We start from the raw sequence: 14,380 nt of genomic DNA on the forward strand, positions 1-14,380 counted from the left end.
GGCCAGTTACATGTATGTTTAATTTAATAGCACTGTGGTCACTGCTCCCAATCGGTTCAACAACACTTACATCTTGCACCAGGTCCCGGTCCCCACTGAGGATTAAGTCCAGGGTTGCCGTCCCTCTGGTCGGTTCCATGACCAACTGGTCTAGGGAATAGTCATTTAGAATATCTAGAAACTTTGGTTCTTTGTCATGACTGGAACACATATGCAGCCAGTCTATGTCCGGGTAGTTGAAGTCACCCATTACTACCACATTTCCTAGTTTGGATGCTTCCTCAATTTCATATCTCATCTCAAGGTCTCCCTGAGCATTTTGATCAGGGGGACGATAGATCGTTCCCAGTATTAAGTCCCTCCTGGGGCATGGTATCACCACCCACAACGATTCTGTGGAGGAGTCTGCCTCTTTTGGGGTTTCGAGCTTGCTGGATTCAATGCCTTCTTTCACGTATAGAGCGACTCCGCCACCAATACGTCCTTCCCTGTCCTTCCGATATAGTTTATATCCAGGGATAACCATATCCCACTGGTTTTCTCCATTCCACCAGGTCTCCGTTATGCTCACTATATCAATGCTCTCCTCTAAGACCAAGCACTCCAGTTCTCCCATCTTGGTTCGGAGGCTCCTAGCATTAGCGTACAGGCACTTGTAAGCAGTGTCTCTCTTCAAGTGTCTTTGGCACTTGTGGTTAGGCCTGTGGTAATTTTGCTCTTCTGAATTTATATCCTGTGCCCCTGCTCTCACAATGCCTACTTCTAGGCCTACCCCTTTTAAAATTTCATCATTTCTTTGGTTTTTATCCCGGGGGGAGGTTTATTCCGAACCGGACCTTCCTCAGCTCCTGTCGGGTTTCCCCCCTCAGTCAGTTTAAAAGCTGCTCTGCCACCTTTTTAATTTTAAGTGCCAGCAGTCTGGTTCCATTCTGGTTCAAGTGGAGCCCGTCCCTTTTGTACAGGCCCGGCTTGTCCCAAAATGTTCCCCAGTGCCTAACAAATCCAAACCCTTCCACCCGACACCATCGTCTCATCCACGCATTGAGACTGCGAAGCTGGGCCTGTCTGGCTGGTCCTGCGCGTGGAACCGGTAGGATTTCAGAGAAAGCCACCTTGGAGGTCCTGGCTTTCAGCATCCTACCTAGCAACCTAAATTTTGCTTCCAGGACCTCACGGCTGCATTTCCCCATGTTGGTGCCAACGTGCACCACGACCACTGACTCCTTCCCACCACTGTCTACCAAACTATCTAAACGACGGGCGATATCCGCAACCTTCGCACCAGGCAGGCAAAACACCTTGCGGTCTACATGCCCATCACACACCCCACTGTCTAGGTTCCTAATGATGGAATCACCCACTACAAGGATCCCTCCACCCCCTGGAGATATAACCTCGGCACGAGAGGATAGCTGCTCATCCCCCAAGGAATGGGTCCCTTCTAAGGGATCGTTTCCCTCTTCCTCAGCTGGATGCTCTCCTTCCCCGAGACCATCGTTGTCCATGATAGCAGGAGAGCTATCATCGTTGGAGTGGGACACAGCTATAACGTCCCTGAAGGCCTCCTCCACACACCTCTCTGCCTCTCTCAGCTTTTCCAGGTCTGCCACCTTGGCCTCAAGGAAATGAAGTCGTTCCCGGAGAGCCAGGAGCTCATTGCACCGAGAGCATACCCACGACTTCTGTCCAACAGGCAGATAGTCGTACATGCTGCAGGCGGTGCAAAACACTGGAAAGCCCCCACACCCCTGCTGGCTTCTTACCTGCATAGTTTTGTTTAAGGTTTATTACGTCAATGGGTTGGAGACTGTGGTTTAGTTGAGGTCAGGGAACAGACGGGCAGAGTGGGGGGCCCTGGCCTCTTTGCCCTGCTACCGAACTCGCTCTGCTGCTTAACTCGCCTTGACGCTTCGTCAGCTGGGGCTCCCTCTAGCTCGTGGAGCAGGCTCCCTCGCTAGGGTGCTCTGACTTTATATGTGTGGCTGGTTCCTCCCAGCTACTGCTGCCAGCCAATGATGTGTTACTTGAGGCTGATGGCTATCAGCTAGGGCTTAACTCTTTAGTATTCTCTCAGGCTTCCTTCCTGAGCGAGGGGTGGGGCTGTTTAAGCTTTTGGCTGCTTTTAATCTCAGCAAGGGACTTCCAGGCAAGTCTTTTGTGTTTGTTGTTTTCCCACCTAGAACAGCCTGACCTTTCTTTAACCTAGGGAAACAGAGCTTGTGGTTGTGTTTCAGGAAGGCTGAAGCTGCCCTTTTTAGCAAGGACTGAGCTGACTCTCTCCCTGTATGTATCGGTGGAGTTTCCTTTTCCCCCTTCTCTCCGACTGGAATTTAGCCTTGTTTACAGTGTCCCCTGAAGCTTTCCTGCTAGGGTGGTGTTGAAAACTAGCTTTCTATAGGCTTCCTTCTTCTAGGATCTGTCTCCTACGATATAGGTTCTTTCAGGATTTGGCTCCTAGCTCAGGGTGACCTTGGGCTGCCCTTATGAGTTATTGCTCTGAGCTGTTTTACTTCAATTAAATAGTGGAATAAATGGGAGCTACTTACCCTCTTTTCGCTCTGCTGCTTAACTCGCCTTGACGCTTTGTCAGCTGGGGCCTTGACGCTTCGTCAGCTGGGGCTCCCTCTAGCTCGTGCAGCAGCCTTTCTACAGAATAATGGTTCCATAAAAGAGGGGAATATTCAGCCCAACTTGAGTTCTTTAATTCTTAATCTTTGCTCCTTGTTTAGCCAGTTACAGTTTCATAAGAGAACTCACGCTCTTCTCCCATGACTGTTAAGTTTACTCAGGAGCTTTTCGAGAGACTTTTTGAAAGTTCAAGTACACAATGTCTGCTGGATGACTTCTATCCACACATTTATTGACACACTCAAATGTTAGTGAGACATTTACCTTTGCAGAAACCATGTTGATTCATCTTTTTCTACCACTACCACTATATGAATTTTAATTTTATCTTTAATAATTCTTTCCATCAATTTACCTGGAACAGAAATTAAGCTAATAAGCTGGTATTTTCCTGAATCCCTTTAAAAAAAAAATTGGTGTTATATTGGCTACTTTCTAGTTATCTGGTACATAGGGCGTTCTTAGGAACAAATTATACATTTTTGTTAGAACACAAATTTTACAACTGAGTTCTTTAAGAACTCCCTGGTGGGTACCATCCACAGCCAGTGATTTAATTTTAATTTAATTTTACCAGGTTTCTTGTTGCATCACTACTGAGTAAAGATGCATAGGTTCTACAAAATTAACAGTACTTTCACATTATGGAGTTCCTATGCAAGTCAACACGCCTTTCACATTTCTGTTAAATGGCAATGCAGGTGGCAAGATTCACTCATCAGAGTGATAACTACAGTGCAATTCTATACACATCGTCTCAAAAATAAAGTTAATTGGAAGTTACGCCCAGGATTGCAACCTAAATCCTGTGATAAACATCAGCTACAATGGATAGCCCTTCATCAAATATTTTGCTGGTTTCCCCCCCTGACAGTTACAGCAATCACTAAGTGTTTTAAACAAGCTTTTGGGAAGTAGTGGGTTTGAATGCGGTTGGCAGCATGTCTGGTACTGAGACTTTCTAGCCCAGTCTTATGCATGCCTACTCAGAAGTGTCCCCATTAGATTCAATGCAGTTTACTCCTAAATAATGGCACAGTCTTGTAATTTTACTGAATGGGCTTTAAAAGACATTTTAAGTAATACATTGATCAAGATTTTAAATTCATGATTTAGTATCACCAAAAATGACAATGAATGTATATGTTTTGCTTTGCTGTTTTGAACGGAAATGTTAAAGGGGAGTACGAGTATAAATAAAATCAATCCTAATGCTGAGCTTGATTTAACCAAAAAATGGGAATATACAAGAGACGCAAAGCAGAGTTAAGAGACAGCGTAATGATGAACACCCTAATCCTTTATATATATATTTACAACCCTGTAAAACTTCGGGCGTTGAATGTTTTGATGGGAGTTCACGCCATCCGCTCCTCCTTTAGAGAATCAGCCTGTTTTGCTCCAGCAAGCACCAAGCTCTCACGTTCCCTTTTCGTGTTTCATCTTTTCCCCCGTCGAGTAGCTGCTCGGAAGGGAGGGGGAGTTCAACTGCAAATGAGGACAAAAAAAAAAGTTACTGGCTCTTTAAACGGAGCAAAGTGGGAGAAATGAGAGGCTTCGCACGGTGCCCGCAGATTCTCCAGTTCTCTGCTCCTGACGTCGCGCGACGGAACAATGCCTTTCCCAACGGCGCTCAACAAGCCGCTCTATTTTTGTGGAAGAACTAGCTGTGGCGAAGGGAAAGCGCTCTGCGCGTACTCAGAGGCACTCTTTGCTACGTTGCACGGCTGAGCTGGTCTCAAACCCCTGTTAGCAATGGTAAAGCAATGTTTCCCCACTTGCGCTCACCAAGCTCTGTCCCAGATGTGGGGGGACGGGCTGCAGCGAGGGGGAAGCACTCTGGCTATCTTCAGAGGCACTCTCTTACGTTGCACGGCTGCTGCCCGGGTGAGGCGTCCAGGTTTGGGAGCTGAAACTACGGCCAATCCTGCAGCCAGACGTCTGCAAGTTCCCCTGCTACTACCTGCGCCAGCCCAGCCCCGCTCTGAATTCCTCAAGTGCCAACCTGGTCGCCGCCCGCCTCATTGGCCGGCCTCCCGCCTTTCCTCCCTCCCTCCCGCCTGTTGCTCCCAGTCCTCGGCCCAAACGCGACTTCCTCTTCCTTTCCGACGCTCCCCCTGCCCGCCCTGGTTTCGGGCCGCGCTGCACTCTACGAAAAGCTTTGTGGGGATCCTCGCCGAGTCTGACGCGGGCGCTGCGCCCCAAGAGGTCTGCCGAAGCACCGCGGCTCCTGAGGGACGAGGCGGGGGTGGGAGGCCGGCCGAGTCCGAGACAAAGCCCGGCTGGCTCAGTTCCTCCAGCTTGCTTTCGTCCCGCCGCACTTTCATCTGACTGCCGCCTTCTGCTCCCGCCGCCGGATCTCCCGTAGCGGCTCCTCTCCCTGGAGGCTCCTTCACCGCCTCGAGAGGTAAGGAGAGGAGCAGCGTAGGTACCTACCCCGGAGTGGAGAAAGGGGGGGAAGGAAGCGAGCTGCTCCCGGGAAAGAGAGGGGAAGGCGAGCGGTAAAGTGTCTCGTCTCTCTCCGAGAGCGCGCGGTCTTTCGGTGCCCCCCGCCCGCCTCAAAGAGACCGCTTGGGGAAAGAGTTGTGAGGGGGAGGTCGCGCTTGCCCCTGTGACGTTTTGGCTTCGGAGAAAGAAGGACGTAACGTTCTGAAGTGCGCTGAAAACCATTGCTGGACTCCCAGGCATTTGTTCTTAGGGGAGAGTATATGTGCTCAAGCTGCTTCCATTACTTTTACTTAAAGTGTCATGTCAACCTTTACGCAATAATCCCTGGGAGCGGGGGTCAAGCAGAATTTCTCTCTTTTTTTTTTGCCAGGTGCCTAAATTGCCACTCAGATGGTTTCCCTTTAGACAGTAAGAAATCCACAAACCCGGGATAGCTATTCCTGCCCGGTGTATGGAATGTTGGGTGCTTCCAGACCAAAGTTTTTGTGGAATAGCTGCTGCTGGTGCAGGCAAGTGTTTTGCAGCATCCACACGATGTCATTGTCATCAAAATGCCTGTCCATACGTTTAAGACATGTAATCGCGCCTTCCCTTGACTGTGGCAAACCTGATAAGTAAAAATTAATCTATATATCTGCAGTCACTGCTTGTTAGCATATTTTTATGTTAGGGTGGGTGGCTTGTCACTTGTAATGACGTTTCAGGGAGTGAGTGGTCTCTAATGTTGCCCATTTACTTCCATCCACTTTTCATCTGAGTACAACTTAGCCATTTTGTTTAGAGTGGCGCAAATAGGGGTGTAGTTGTCCAGGGACTCTGGAATTCTTAGACCCTTTACTTTTTGGGAAGCAGTGTCCCAGCTGGGTCCCTATGTCTCCAGCATCCTACAAGCACTGAGAAGAGTCTTCTAATATGCTTCCTTGTCCTTTCCTGCTAATTGGAACCAATCAGAGTGAAAGGAGGTGAGTCAGCCACTGAGAAGACTCTTTTGAATAGCTAACACACTCTAATTGGCTCCTAAGGATCTGTTGTTGTCGAAGAAGGCATTAACAAGGATTTCATTCTCACCTCAGCAGCAAAACAAAACAGAAGGATGGGAGGGGCGTGGTTGTGACTATCATGAAGGGACCCTGCACTTCTGAATTTGCCACTATTACCATCAATTGCTGAATGCTGAATGCATGTTTGAATTTCAGCAATCCAATCTGGAGGAGCTGTTTTTTCAAGATCTCCACATAGTACATTGGAGACTGAGATTGGGTTTTTTAAAAAATTAATACAGAGGTCTTGTGCAAGACTTCTTTATTACTCTTGTACAAAGCTTAGGTAAAGATCACTCTTGCACAAGACCTCAGTATAGAAAATTAAAAAGAAGCAAGCAAATGGAATGGTAATTGCCTGGCAGGGATAATAACAGCAATAGCTTCCACCCACCTGTAGATTCAGTGGGAATATTGGGGCATTCCTGCCTAGCAGGGCTCCCCTGCCAAAGGCAAAGCTCCCCCACCAGCAGATGTTGGCAGAACTGGGCAGGGCTGTGTGGAGGGACATCTCCGTCCCATCAAAATCCTAGCAATCTTGTGAAGATGCTACAGGCACCCATTATCTGTACTTTCTGGAAATAATTGAAAACATTTTTGTTCTGACAGGCTTTCCCAGCTGGATCAATGGATCTCTGCCATAGGTGTCCCTTTTGTTTTTGTTTGTTAAAAATATATCTTGTTTTTTTTGTGTTGTTTTTAAATGTTTTTATTGTATATCACCTTGAGACACGTGTGTGGAAGGCAATATATAAATAAATAATCCATATCTCCTCCTGCGTAGTGGATTGGGTTTTGGATTGCTCTGCCCTGTTGGCAACATTCGTTCATGCATACTTCCCTGGACTTTTTTTTTTTTTTTTAACAAGGTGTCTGTGTTCAGAAATTCTTGTGTGCATGCCTGGAACAGAAAAAGGAGTGAAGGGAGGGGGAGGAGGGACAAAAAAACCTTCTTCAAATATATTCCATCAGGCTCTGCCCACTGGTGTAGATAGCAAGTATCAGAATAGCAATGAATGCTCATAGCTAAAAAAATGGAAATGTGTGGACATGCACACTGTAAAATCGGATCTGAGCAACTGGTTTGTAGTATAAGACAATGGTCTTATAGTCTATTCTCACTACATAGTAATATAGAAAGCTGCCTTATACCAGATCAGACTGATTGCCCATTTAGTTCAGTACTGTGTACTCTGACTGGAAGCAGCTCTTCAGAGTCTCTGGCAGAGGTCTTTCGCATCACCCTCTCTTTTAGCTTGAGATTAAACCAGAGGCCTCCTGCATGCAAAGCTTTACTACTTCTTCACCTAAGAAGCAAAATTGTATTTACCACTAAGCATGCACTCAACGTGTTACAGTTGGGGATCCTGGCTCCCTGTCAGGAGTACATGTATGTTTTTGCAAATTCATTTGTGGTGTTCACACATTTGTAGGTGTACACTTAAAAACATCTTTAACAGCCCAATCCTTTGCAGAAACAGGCCAAGCTCATTAAAATAAATGGGTTTGTGTTGATTCACTTCCAAGGCTATGCTTTTGGTCAGCTCCTGTTTGTTTCACTGTGGCATGCACAGAATAACCTCCTGATGAATTGTGTCCATTGCTCACTTCTGTCTGCTTCCCGATATGTCACCTTTAATGGTATCAAATTTCCACCTCAGATGGTTACTGCCACTTGTCTCATAATAAGGCCACTTCTGCTTATCTCAGGGCTGAAAAGGCACGAAACCAAGAGATGAGATGTTGATGGCTTAGTCAAGTGGTGGACATGCCTAAGGCTGTCTCTCACATAGGGCTTTAAGTAGTAGAGATGGAGCAAGTAAGGCAGCCTTTCCCAATCAGTGTGCTTCCAGATGTTGTTGGACCACAACTCCCATCAGCCTCAGCCATTGGCAATGAAGGGGATATTTGCGACCAGGTGGTAGTTGTTACAAACCAATGGGTCCAGGGTGGACTTTTTCAGGAATCGTCAGATCACCATCTCTTTCAGGGTTGCTGCATTCTGCAATGACAAGTTGACCACACCCTGGATTCACTCAGTCAAACCCCCTCAGCAAGCTTTAATAAGTCAAGAAGGGCAAGGGTCAAGAGGACACATTGCTGGTCACCCCATTGCTATAACCTTGTCCACGTCACCAGGCCACATCAACTGAAACCAATCCCAAAAAGTTGCATCAGATGTTGCACTGGACACGCACTGGGTACTGTAGTAGATGCAGATGGAGCATCAAGATTGCTATGGAATCGAGGAACTTTACCCTAAAAGTGCTTTGCAAACAATTCACAGTGGGCCTCTGAAGGGCCTATAACTCCATTTGCTGGAGTTGATGTCAACAGACCGTGAAAATATGGAAAAGCTCCACTAGTAGACAGCTACTTCAGGATGAGATGGAGACAGAGAAGTGGGCCTTCTTCGCTGCCTTCATAGGTGTTGTGAACATAAAATCTGGAGTTTGTATGCCACCTTGAGCTCCTTGGAGGACAGGTGGGATATAAATGTAATAAATAAAATAATAATAATTCGTGGTTGCTCCTTCCCTATGTGGGTGATCTGTATGTCAGGGAACAATGTTCTTTTCAATTAAGTGTATGTAATGTTCACAGAGAAGTGCCACACAGACCTGGGAGTAGTTGAAAGCAGCATGTGAACATTGCACACACTTGGGTCAGGATGTGCAAAGCGATGTGTGAGATTTGTTCCCCATCAAGAAGACTGTAAAGAGAGAAAGCAAACCTAGAATAATATACCATTGCTATCCTTCTTAGCACATCTAGTGCAACCTTCCTCTTCCACCTTTTTTATTTTAAGCACCAGCAATCTGGTTCCATTCCATTTGGCGCCCATCCCTTTTGTATAGGCCCGGCTTGTCTCAAAATGTTCCCCAGTGCCTACCAAATCCAACAACCCCCTGCTTCTGACACCATTGTCTCATCCACAAATTGAGACTACAAAGCTTTGCTGTCTAGCTAGCCTTGCATGTCGACCCAGTAGCATTTCAGAGAAAGCTACTTTGAGGTCCTGGCTTTCAGCATTGTACCTGGTGATCTAAATTTTGCTTCCAGGACCTCACAGCTGCATTTCCCCATGTCACTGGTGCCAACATGCACCACAACCACTGACTCCTCTCCAGCACTATCCACTAGGCTATCTAGACCAGTGTCTATCAACCTTGGATCCCCAGATGTTGTTGGACTACAACTGCCATAATCTTTGGCCATTAGCTAAGCTGGCTGGGGTTGATGGGAGTTGTAGTCTGACAACATCTGGGGACCCAAGATTGATCTAGATGATGGGCAACATGTGCATCCTTTACACCATAATTAACCCTGTGATTTATATACAAGATCTCTTCCAAGGGATCATTTCCCTCTTCCTCAGAGATCATTTCCCTCTTCCTCAGAATGATACTCTCCCTCCCAGAGACCCTTATTCTCCATGACAGCAAGAAAGCTAGCATCCTGAGAGTGGAACACAGTTATAATATCCCTGAAGGCCTCATCCACCAACTTCTCTGTCTCTCTCAGAATTTCCAGGTCAGCTTCCTTGGCCTCAAGGGAACAAACTTGTTCCTGGAGATCCAGGAGCTCATTGCACCAAGGTCACACCCATTATTTCTGTCCAACAGCCATATAGTAGTACATGTGATATACAGTGCAAAACACTGGAAAGCCCCCACACCACTGCTGCCTTCCTACCTGTATAATTGTTTTTGTAGTTTGAGTTCCTATTTGTTGTTATGTGCCTTCAAGTCGATCATGACTTATGGTGACCCTATAAATCAGTGGCCTCCAATAGCATCTGTCGTGAACTATCCTGTTCAGATCTTGTAAGTTCAGGTCTGTGGCTTCCTTTATGGAATCAATCCACCTTTTGTTTGGCCTTCCTCTTTTTCTACTCCCTTCTGTTTTTTCCCAGCATTATAGTACCAAAAGAACTTAGGTTTTCTTCAGGTCAAGGAACTGACAGGCAGAGTGGTGGGCCCTGGCCTCCTTGCTCTGCTGGCCTCCTTGCTCTGTTGCTCAACTTGCCTTGAGCAGGGTTGCTACTCAACCCCCACCACCCAGATGGGGCTCCCTCTAGCTTAAGGAGCTAGTACCCCTTGCTGGATTGGCAAGTGACCTGGTTGGCCACTGTGAGAACAGGATGCTGGACTAGATGGGCCACTGGCCTGATCCAGCAGGCTCTTCTTATGTTCTTATGGATTGCTGTAAATATTTATGCTTGGCTAGTTCCTCCCAGGTGCTGTAGCACAGCCAGTGAAGTCTGGGGAGTTGATCAGTGTTGATTAGGTGAAGAGTGGATAATGGCTGGTGAGTCAACTGGGAATTAATTCTTTAGGGAAAAGGCCTACCTCCCTTCTTGAGAAAGAGTCCTGTTTAACAACATTAGTTTTAAAAAGCTTCCTTTTTTCTCTTTTGGATATCTCCCTTCTCTTTTAGAGTTTGTGTGCACCAATTCTTCCTGGCAACCATCGTTAACTTTATACCAGAGTTTGAAACTTTGCAGTCATAGTGATTTTTGTGTGTGCAAATTTTAGCTTGAAGCTAGACGTAAGCATGAACAGATGAAATTCTGCACCATGGTTATCTATAAGCGGGAAGATGGAGATTTGCTTCCAAGATGTATATATGTGTGTGTGTGTGTGTGTATGTTTTAAAAAATTTGTTCTCTACTTCACAATGCCCTACCTCTTTACTTATGGTCAGAGCATGTCTCTGCCAGTTATCTTCTACTGTATTAGCAGGGTATAATAATTCAAAGGAAATGGCGTGGTACATAGAAATTCTCTTTAATTGCATGTGGTGAAACAGATGAAAACAATAAAATGTTGAAACAAAAAATAACTTGAACAAATTGACATAACTATTCTGCAGTTTTTCATTGGATCTTGACACAAAGTGAGCGGCTGCTGTAACAAAATTATGTGAAGTGGTGACAAGCTTAACCTGTGCAAATCTTGACAATGTAACCATTCAGCATGATGAGGCAGCTATAAAGCACGTTCTATCCACAGTTGGGTGAGCTATCAGTCTTTTCTTGAGCTTCAGGCTGTTCTAATGAAGATGTTTTCAAGCTTCCAGTCTTTAGAAAACGTTTTCCACAATAATTTATCTGCTGAGGAATCCTTCTGCGTTTGCCACAGACCCCTTGCACATTGCTGGGGATTACAGTAGGGCTGTGGAGTTGGTACACCAGACCTTCAACTCTGACTCCTCTATTTTTCTACTGCCCGACTCCGACTCCTTCATAAATGGCAAATGTATATTAACTAGTAATAACACATTTACTGTAGTAAAATGGTAGCACAAGGCATTTCATCACCACCACGTGAATCCAGAGCTTGGAAAAGTTACTTTTTTGAACTACAACTCTCATCAGCCCCAGGGATTGGGCTCGTGGGAGTTTAAAAAAGTAACTTTTCCAAGCTCTGGATTCACATGGTGGTGATGAAATGCCTTGTGCTACCATTTTACTACAGTAAATGTGTTATTACTAGTTAATATACATTTGCCATTTATGAAGGAGTCGGAGTCGGAACATTTCTTCCGACTCCGACTCCACCCAAAATTGCTCCCGACTCAGACTCCACGACTCCAACTCCACAGCCCTGGATTACAGGGCATCTTCTGGGATGCATATGATTCATTCAGGATGCTGGTGAGGCTTTATGTGTCTCATCATCATCCCAAATGCACTGAGAGTGTTTCATAGAACATCCTTAGTATTCCTCTGCAGCAGCACATTGCAGGGGAAGTTTGACAGTGACAGGCAAGCTGTCTTTCTGGGAAGCTTCTCATCCATTATAGATGTAATTATTAAGGAACCCCTGAGAAGTTTTTTAAGAACTTTATGGTCCAGAGTTAGAAAGGGACTGGTTTAGGGTATTTACACGATCAAGTAGCATTTGCAGATATGAGATTAGAAATAATTTGTTTTTTTACTCAAGAAAGGTATAGTTCTGCTAGTGAACTTCTTGAACCATTGGTTGCTTTCACGCAATCAAAACTAAAAACCTTGCAAAAAAAAACCAACTAAAAACCTGAAAGCATTCATTAGGTTAAGCACAAAAATGGCACATAAGATTTTTTTTTCTTTGAGATTTCTAGAATTAGGTCAAAAGTAGGAAAAGCACACTTGGCCTGCTCTCTCTCTTGCTAGTGCTCTTTGATGAGGTCATTCCTCCAGTTTTGCTTGATCTGTCCAAAAAGATACAGTATTTTCTTAAACTGGGTGGAAAAATATCCCCAGTCCCTAGAAACCAGTATCAACTGTCGAGAAAGCTATGGGTTTTTTGTTTGATTTTTAGTCCTATTACTGACCCATATTCCAAACAATGATTTAATAATTTTCCATGGGATGGCTCTCTTCCAAGAACTTTGAGATCCTTTTAAGATTTGGAGAGTACGCTAATGCCACTGTTCTGAATCTGGTTAAGCTTTTAGCAAAGTACAAGTGTACCAGTTTGGACTTTGTCACAGATTATGCAAGCATAACAAATATGCAGCGGTCCCACTGAGTAGCAGTTTGTTCACAAGCTACATACAGCTTTGGAAAGAAGCAGGAAGTAATCCAGTCTTGAGCAAGTGTCTTTTAATTCTATGAAATAAGTAAGTCCTTCAGGAATGCTTCCATAGTATGTCAGAATACTTACATTTCTTTGCTCATAGAAATGAGTGTTATTGCCTTGATGCAAATACGATTTTTTTGTTTATTTGTCAGAGCCGAGATATTACTCTGCCAGTGATGATTAGAATTTGAATGAGTTAAAGTCAATTTCCAAAGTTCTTTCACACTAGCATCATGCAAATAAATGGAATGTAGTACAGGCATCCTCCTCTTCGGACGCACACCTTAATGTGGTGAGGGGGTTTTAGTGTGTTGAAGAAGCTGAGAGCAAAGCCGTCAGGAGTCTCAACCAAGAGGCTAGACTCCTAGCAGGGGCATCCAAGGCGGAATGGTCAAAGCTGAAAAACCAGACGAAGATGCATCCAAACTCATTTGGAATACTGTGTACAGTTCTGGTCGCCTCATCTCAAAAAAGATATTATAGAGTTGGAAAAGGTTCAGAAGAGGGCAACCAGAATGATCAAGGGGATGGAGCGACTCCCTTACGAGGAAAGGTTGCAGCATTTGGGGCTTTTTAGTTTAGAGAAAAGGCGGGTCAGGGGAGACATGATAGAAGTGTATAAAATTATGCATGGCATTGAGAAAGTGGATAGAGAAAAGTTTTTCTCCCTCTCTCATAATACTAGAACTCGTGGACATTCAAAGAAGCTGAATGTTGGAAGATTCAGGACAGACAAAAGGAAGTATTTCTTTACTCAGCGCATAGTTAAACTATGGAATTTGCTCCCACAAGATGCAGTAATGGCCACCATCTTGGATGGCTTTAAAAGAAGATTAGACCAATTCATGGAGGACAGGGCTATCAATGGCTACTAGCCATGATGGCTGTGCTGTGCCACCCTAGTTAGAGGCATCATGCTTCTGAAAACCAGTTGCCGGAAGCCTCAGGAGGGGAGAGTGTTCTTGCACTCGGGTCCTGCTTGCGGGCTTCCTCCAGGCACCTGGTTGGCCACTGTGAGAACAGGATACTGGACTAGATGGGCCACTGGCCTGATCCAGCAGGCTCTTATGTTCTTAACTCAGAGGAAGGCAATGGTAAATCACCTCCGAATATCTCTTACCACGAAAACCCTATGAACAGAGTGTCCAAAATGCAACACGAGATAGTGCTGGAAGGTGAGACCCTCAGGTCAGAAGGCACTCACCGAGCTACTGGGGAAGAACAAAGGACAAGTACGAGTAGCGCTGTGACTAATGACGCAGCTGGGTCAAAGCCGAAAGGAAGCCCAGAGGCTGATGTACACAGATGCAAAAGGAGAGTCCTGAATTGTACAACGCACACAATAGGAACATGGAATGTGAGAAGCATGAACCAGGGAAAGTTAGAAATTGTCAAGCAAGAAATGGAACGCATCAACATTACAATACTTGGCGTGAGCGAACTAAAATGGACAGGAATGGGACATTTCCAATCAGGCAACTACGAAATATTTTATGCAGAAAATGAGAAATTAAGAAGAAATGGGGTTGCTTTAATAGTGAGAAGTGATGTAGCAAAAGCAATTAGGAGCTACAACGCAAGGTCTGAGCAAGTGATATCAATGAGATTAAATGGGAAACCTATCAACATAACCATCATCCTAGTCTATGCTCCGACGGCAAATGCAGAAGAAGAGGAATTGGAGAGATTTTACGC

General features: G+C 45.2%; 1 protein-coding gene across 1 annotated transcript in view; it reads left to right on the forward strand.

Annotated features, from left to right (window-relative positions):
- Positions 1-4,184: 4,184 nt before the first annotated feature.
- The window catches only part of RIN2 (Ras and Rab interactor 2), a 91,787-nt gene continuing 81,591 nt past the window's right edge, over positions 4,185-14,380 (forward strand). The window contains exon 1 of the mRNA XM_061587784.1: positions 4,185-5,035. The gene's annotated coding sequence lies outside the window, so the exon portion shown is untranslated. The remainder of the gene's footprint in view (positions 5,036-14,380) is intronic.

Source organism: Rhineura floridana, chromosome 1 (genome assembly GCF_030035675.1).
Source record: "Rhineura floridana isolate rRhiFlo1 chromosome 1, rRhiFlo1.hap2, whole genome shotgun sequence".
Classification (NCBI taxonomy): domain Eukaryota; kingdom Metazoa; phylum Chordata; class Lepidosauria; order Squamata; family Rhineuridae; genus Rhineura; species Rhineura floridana.